The following is a 7,002-nucleotide window of genomic DNA, read 5'->3' on the forward strand; positions in this document are numbered from 1 at the left end:
GCCAGTTTCAACTGAGCCGATCATTTATGTGACAGTTTCATTACCAAATGGATGTTCTCACCACTATTTCAAGTGCAGTACGAAACTTTATTTGAAATTCTAAAAAAATTAATTAATTAAGGTTGTTTGGCTCTTGCAGCCTGTATTAATTTCCTAGGGCAGCCGTAACAAAGGAGTCACATACCACATTTTGGTCAGCAGCAGGCTGCGTTTCTGACAGTACTCCATACAATTATAACACCATTATTTTTACTGTACCTTTTCTATGTTTAGATACACAAATACTTATCGTGTTACAGTTGCCTACAGTATTCAGAGTACAGTCACATGCTGTAGTGGTTTGCAGCCCCAGCGCGTTAGGCCATGCCGTGCAGCCTAGCTGTGTAGTAGGCTTTCCTAGCTAGGTTTGTGAGTGTGCCCTCTGTGATGTTCACACAACGGCCTAATGATGCATTTCTCACAACGTATCCACGTTAAGTGACCCATGACTATTCATTCTACAAACTGAGAAGCTTAAGTAACAGAAATTTATTTTCTCACAGACTTGGAAGACAGAAGCCTGAAATCAAGTTGTTAGCAGGGCCATTGCCCTCTGAAGGCTCTAGAGGCAAATCTTTTCTTGCCTCTTTCAGCTTCTGGTGGCTCCCAGCAATCCCTGACATTCTTTTCCTTGTAGTAACACAACTCTAATCCCTACCTCAGTCTTCACCCAGTGTTCTCCCCTGTGGGTCTCTCAATCTCTCACTCCTCATAAGGACAAGTCTTTGCATTCAGGGCCCCTCAAATTCAGTGTGACCTCATCTTAATTTGATTACCTTTGTAAAGATGCAATTTCCGAATAAGGTCACATTTGTATGTACTGGGGGTTAGGACTTGAACATACATTTTTAGGGGGCACAAGTGAACCCACATCAGAGGTCAAGCCACAAAGCAGCCTACATGGCGAAACCAGTCTTGTCGTGAAAATGTAAACTGAGGTAAGGGCCATGCTGCCTTGGAAAGTGTTCTGTGTTGTCATTCCAGAGCCACGGGGGCTGGATAGTGACAACAGAGGTGGGTTGCAGATCTATGGGCTACTCTTTGCAGAGGCAGTAAGTAGGGACTGCCACAGCATTCAATTAATTTCCTGTAAGAATACATTTTATTCAAGTTGATAAAAAAGCTATACTTATTAACATTGCATAACATTCCTGTGCTATCAAATGAGAATCTCCAGAAATGAATTTGAATAGCTATAAAACCCACATTTTTCTGCAGATACATGTGTGGCCACCTGAGAGCCAGGTCCCTCAGTGTCCACAGACATAGCCCTGCCACCTACCACCTGCTTCCCAGAGCAATGAAGCTTCTGCTAACTCAGGCTTATCCCAGTCTCTATTTCAGGCCATCAGCTGGATGAAGAATTTAGTAAGCATGAAACAGCTTGCAAAGCATTGGTGAGTGGCTGAGGGCCACGGAACGAGACCACCGTGTGGCCCATCTGTGAGGATGAATCTAACAGCAGTGACTCTACCTGCGTCCTCCCCATCTTTTCTGCTTTTCCATACAATGGCTAATTCACTGCGTGTGACATCATCACTAGCACTGTGTTTATCTGTCACATTTCTTCTGTTTTGTGGGTTTGTTTTGCATTAAAGGTCTACTTCTCTGAGCTTTGAGCTGTAAGGCTTGACTGTGAGCAGCAACTGAAGAGTGTGGCACCTCACACTCGGTAGGAAGAAGCTGAATGACAGATGTCGGCAGTGAGGGTGGGGAAAGCAGCCAGGTAGCAAGCAGCTGTTTTTTAGGCTAACCATTGAAGGGAAGCTCCTAATCCCTGAGTTAACTTTTAGCAGAGATTAACTCAGTCTATCTATTGGGATGTAAAGGATTTGGGCATAAAGGTATGTTAATTCGGAGGCTCTGCAATGTATAACAATTTCTCCCATTGAAATTTATGATAATTAAGTGTTCAACTTATTGGAATTTTCCCCACAAGACTCTTCTGGGATGAATTTGCCTTGGGGAGAAGACTACGTAACTGAAAACCAGCATCCAGGCCCTCAAGAAGAAATATAATCTCCAACAGTCTCCTTTTCAATTTCTGTCAAATGTCTGGCTTCTCTTGAAGGGATGTTCACGAGAAGGGACAGCCGCCCTCCTCCGAGCCTCCTGTTTCAGCTGATGCACCTTCAAGTACAAGGTCCTGTTCTTGGGCTCTGTTAAAGTTTCCCTCAAGAAAAAAACCTTACATTTGCCAATGAACTTGATGTAAAGTTCTTGAGGATGTTGACTCTCCTTTAAACATTTATCGAAGCTAGGAATAAACTTAACTGGACCTGTGTATAAGAAATCTTAAATTTCTACTAAGAGATGAAAAAAAGAATTCCCTTCCCTTCCTTAACAATTCAGCTCCCGTTACACAAAACCAAACAAGATGGGATTCTGTTGTGGGGGGACAGAACTTCGTTGTCCTGAAGCTAGGTGTTGGAGCCCAAGCAGGGTGAGGAGGGAGTCAAGGAGGCCCATATGGTGGTGTGGAGCATGGCCTGGCATGGGTCTCAGTGCCCAAGCAAGGTGAAGAGGGGACCATGCAGGGAGTGAGGGTGTCACTGCCCAAGCGAGGTGAGTAGGGCAATTTTGAAAAGTCATGAAAGTTGAGGAAGGGCTGAGGCACCATTCTAGATTGAAGGAGACTAAAAAGATGCAACACTCACAATGCACAATTCTAAACTGAAATCTTTGCTCTAAAGGACATTAGGACAATGAAAGAAACTTGCATGGGGTCTGAGCATTAGGTAGTAGTAATGAATTGATGTTGAGTCCCTAATTTTCATGGTTGTATGCTGATGATGTAGGAGGTTCTTGTAGGAAATACACACTCAAAAGTATTCTGAGGTGATGGGGCATCATATCAGCAGCTTATTCTCAAATGGTTCAGGAAGGAAAAAGTTTTATACTATACTTCTTTGGCAAGTTTAGATTGTTTCAAAATAAAATTTTTTAAAAAAGAGCATTTGTTAACTATCAGTTTGGTAAAAGGTGAAAAATGTTGATAATAAATGTTTGTGAAGGTGTGGAGAAACAAAGTTTCATACACTATTGTCAAAAGTATAAATTGTTACAATATTTTTGGAGAGAAATTTTCCAATATCTAGCAAAAATTTAAAAGCAAATCTTAACTCAGCAATTCTGCCTTTAGAAATGTATTTGTGGGATAACATACAGGAGAGAAAAATGTATTTTATTGCAACACTGTTGATACTAACAGAAACTGGAAACCACCAAAACATTTATCATGAGGGGGTTAAGTAAAGTATGGTATAACTATACAATGAGTACACTAGGAAACCCTTAGAAAGAATGCAGAAAGATGTATGTGGACTTTTACAGAAAGGTGAGCTACTGTCTAAATGCAAATGTGCCAATATCACGTATATACAGTCAGATTCCTTTTGTTAAAAACCAAAAGCGTATGTTTAGAAGCAAAAGCACTCCTATAAAGGCCTGGTATAGAGCAGTGGCTAAAAACAGTGCCAAGATACTGCCTCAACTTCCTCTCACATGCTGCCCTGGTGATACTGAGGCTGGTTCAGGAACCATGACAGCCTGTTTGTATGAATTCCTTAAAGCACAAATTACTTAGTTTCTTTCGTAACAGTCACCTAATCCCTTAGTTTAAAATGGTTGTGTTCATGGAATACTATGCAGCCATAAAAAAAGGAGATCACATCCTTTGCAGCAACATGAGTGGAGCTGGAGGCCATTATCCTAAGAGACCTAATGCTGCAACAGCAAAACCAAATACCGCATGTTTTCACTTACAAGTCGGAGCTCAACCATGAGAACACATGGATACAAAGAGGGGAAAAACAGACACTGAGGCCTACTCGAGGGTGAAGGGCAGGAGGAGGAAGAGTATCAGAAAAAATTCCTATTGGGTACTAGGCTTATTACCTGGGTGATGAAACAATTTGAACACCAAATCCCTGTGACACAGTTTACCTACATAACAAACCTGCACATGTACTCCTGAACCTAAAATAAAAGTTACAATAAATAAAAAATAAAATGGTTGTGTGCTGACAGGAAATAAATGTTCCAGATCTGCTTGCCTCCTACCCCCTTAAGAACTCCCAGCGCCAAGGACAGCTTCACAGTGATGTGCTGAATTTGTTTTTTCTCTGCCCCACCCACCACTTTGCTTCTGGTAAGATTTTGAATCCCTGGTTAATTAATGAAGAACTAACCTTACAATGGGTATATGCTTGTGGTCCCTTTCCACCAGCCCCCAGCCCACCTAAAATACTAGTTGTGGGACTGCCTAAAGAATGAATGTCAGGAAGGCCAGAGAGGCGAGCTGAGGATCCCCAGGTGGAGGCCTCCACAGTAAGTGCCACAAGGCCATTGCATCATCAGGGCGTGTTCCGTGAAGATGTTCTAGCCATGGTGTTTGTCCACTGTCCCATGTGCCTGACTGCTTGGGCACAGTGGACAGTGGTCTTAGCCAAGGCCTAGTATGTTCAGGGGCAGATCCCTGGCTTCTCCTAAATGCACTGGCCATGAAAAGGGGCAGTCAGCTTCAGAGGGAGTTGAGGAGCTGGGGATGGAGAAGGCTTTGAAGATGCCCCTCAAAGCCCCACTGGATGTCAATCAGCCAGTTTCCAGACAAGATAAACTAGATAACTTGCAGGATTCTAGGTGTGGGTAGAGATGAGAATCGAACTGGGAAATGTAACTCTTCCCATAGAAGCAGCTAAAATGGCCGGGCATGGTGGCTCACGCCTGTAATCCCAGCACTTTGGGAGGCTGAGGCAGGTGGATCATAAGGTCAGGAGTTCTAGACCAGCCTGGCCAACACAGTGAAACCCCATCTCTACTAAAAATACAAAAATGAGCCGGGCATGGTGGTGGGCGCCTATAATCCCAGCTACTCAGGAGGCTAAGGCAGGAGAATCGCTTGAACCCTGGAGGTGGAGGTTGCAGTGAGCCAAGATCCCGCCACTGCACTCTATCTAGCCTGGGCGACAGAGCGAGAATCTGCCTCAAAAAAAAAAAAAAAAAAGAAGTAGCTAAAACAATGTGTGTGTGTGTGTGTGTGTCTGTGTGTTGGGGTTGGGGAGGAAGGTGTTAAGATCACAGGAATAAATAAAAATGTTAGCATAGTATTGCTATCACAGTTATTTCTGTTGTTACAGGCTTGAGTCAATCTTTGTTTTTAGAGGAAAAAAGCGTCCTGAAAAAGAAGGACGCTGGAACCTAGGAACGCCATGATTTGTGCTGAGGTTTTTTTGTTTTTTGTTGCAATGGTGTATTCTGAGGACAGGTCTAAGAAATAACTTCTTAGTTATTCAAATTACTTCTGAATGAAACATTAAAAATACTGAATTGAAATGACCCCAAAACGTCTTCACTATTAGCAAATAGCTAACCTCTTGTATCCCAGATATTGATATACATACACACACACACACACACACACACACACACATATATATACACTCTTTACTAAGGCTAGGAACTTGAGGGGAGGATTTTTTCTTTCCCAGTTTGGATTCCCTTTAGAATTTTGGGTTCAGACAACAACTTTTACAGTTCTTGAACCCAGTTCCCTTTTACTGAAAGTTAACAAAATACAAAGAGGGGCTGTGGGCTGTGGGCTGTGGGCTGTGGGCTGTGAAAGGATTCTGTAGAAAATTGTAAGGCCCAGATTAAGAGCATGCAGACAGCAGTGTATCAGTCAGATTCTAACCTGAAAATCAGAAACCACTCAAGTGTTCAGATGGAAGAAATCTAATGCAGAGAACAGGTGACACACTCAGAGTCAACATCAGAGAAAGCACTGCCACAGATGCTATCAGACACAGCTTTTAAACTAAAAATGCTACTATGTTCAAGGAAAAGAAAGCTACATTTGAGAATCTGGCATACTATGAAAAAGGAAGAAGGTCCAGTGCTGTGGCTCATGCCTGTAATCCTAGAGCTTTGGGAAGCTGGGGTGGGCAGATCACTTGAGGTCAGGAGTTTGAGACCAGCCTGGCAACATGGCACAACCCCTCTCTACTAAAAATACAAAAATTAGCCAGGCATGGTGGTGCACACCTGTAATCCCAGTTACAAGGGAGGCATAAGAATTGCTTGAACCTGGAAGGCAGAGGTTGCTGTGAGCCCAGATTTTGCCACTGTACTCCAACCTTGGGCAACAGAGTGATACTCCGTCTCCAGAAAAAAGGAAGCAAATGAAAAGTCTATTACTGAGAAACAGAAAAACTTAAATTGAGCACTCAATGGGTATATTTAAGCCAGATTACATAGCTAAAGAGAAACTTAGTGAACTGGAAGGTAAATTAGATCCAGAATGAAGCCTGGGTAAGGAGTAGGGGACAAAAGAATGGAAACGAGCACTTAAGAGGCACAGGAGATACAGTGAGAAGACTTTATTTGGAGTCCTAGAAGGAAATGAAAAAAGAATGGTATAGAGCTAATATCTGAGCACACAATGGCTGAGAATTTACCAAAACTCATGAAAGATAAATACACAAATTTAAAAGCCCAGAGTATACAAAAAAGGATCACTTAAAAAAAATCCACACCAAAATAAAACACAGTGAAACTGGAATAAACCGAAGATTAAAAAAATCTTAAAAGAAGCTATTTTAAAAAGAATACATTAAACTGGCAGATGAACAGCCAGAGTGGAAATCACACTTCAGTGGCTTAATGCGTCCAATGTGACAAAAGAACATGAGGTCTAACCTAGAATTCTATTCCCACAAAAAATCGTTTTTAAGAATGAAGTTATTTTTAGGCAAATAAAAATTGTGAAGTTTTACCTCTAACAGGACAGAGTATTCTAAAGAAAGTTTTTTAGAGAGAAGGAAAATGTCCCCAAATAAAAAATTGCAGAGGTGGAGAAGAATGAAAGGAAATGAAAAGGTTGGGCATGGTGGCTCATGCCTGTAATCCCAGCAATTTGGGAGGCCAAGGCAGGTGGATCACCTGAGGTCAGGAGTTCAAGACCAG

Source organism: Pan troglodytes, chromosome 4 (genome assembly GCF_028858775.2).
Source record: "Pan troglodytes isolate AG18354 chromosome 4, NHGRI_mPanTro3-v2.0_pri, whole genome shotgun sequence".
NCBI classification, from domain to species: domain Eukaryota; kingdom Metazoa; phylum Chordata; class Mammalia; order Primates; family Hominidae; genus Pan; species Pan troglodytes.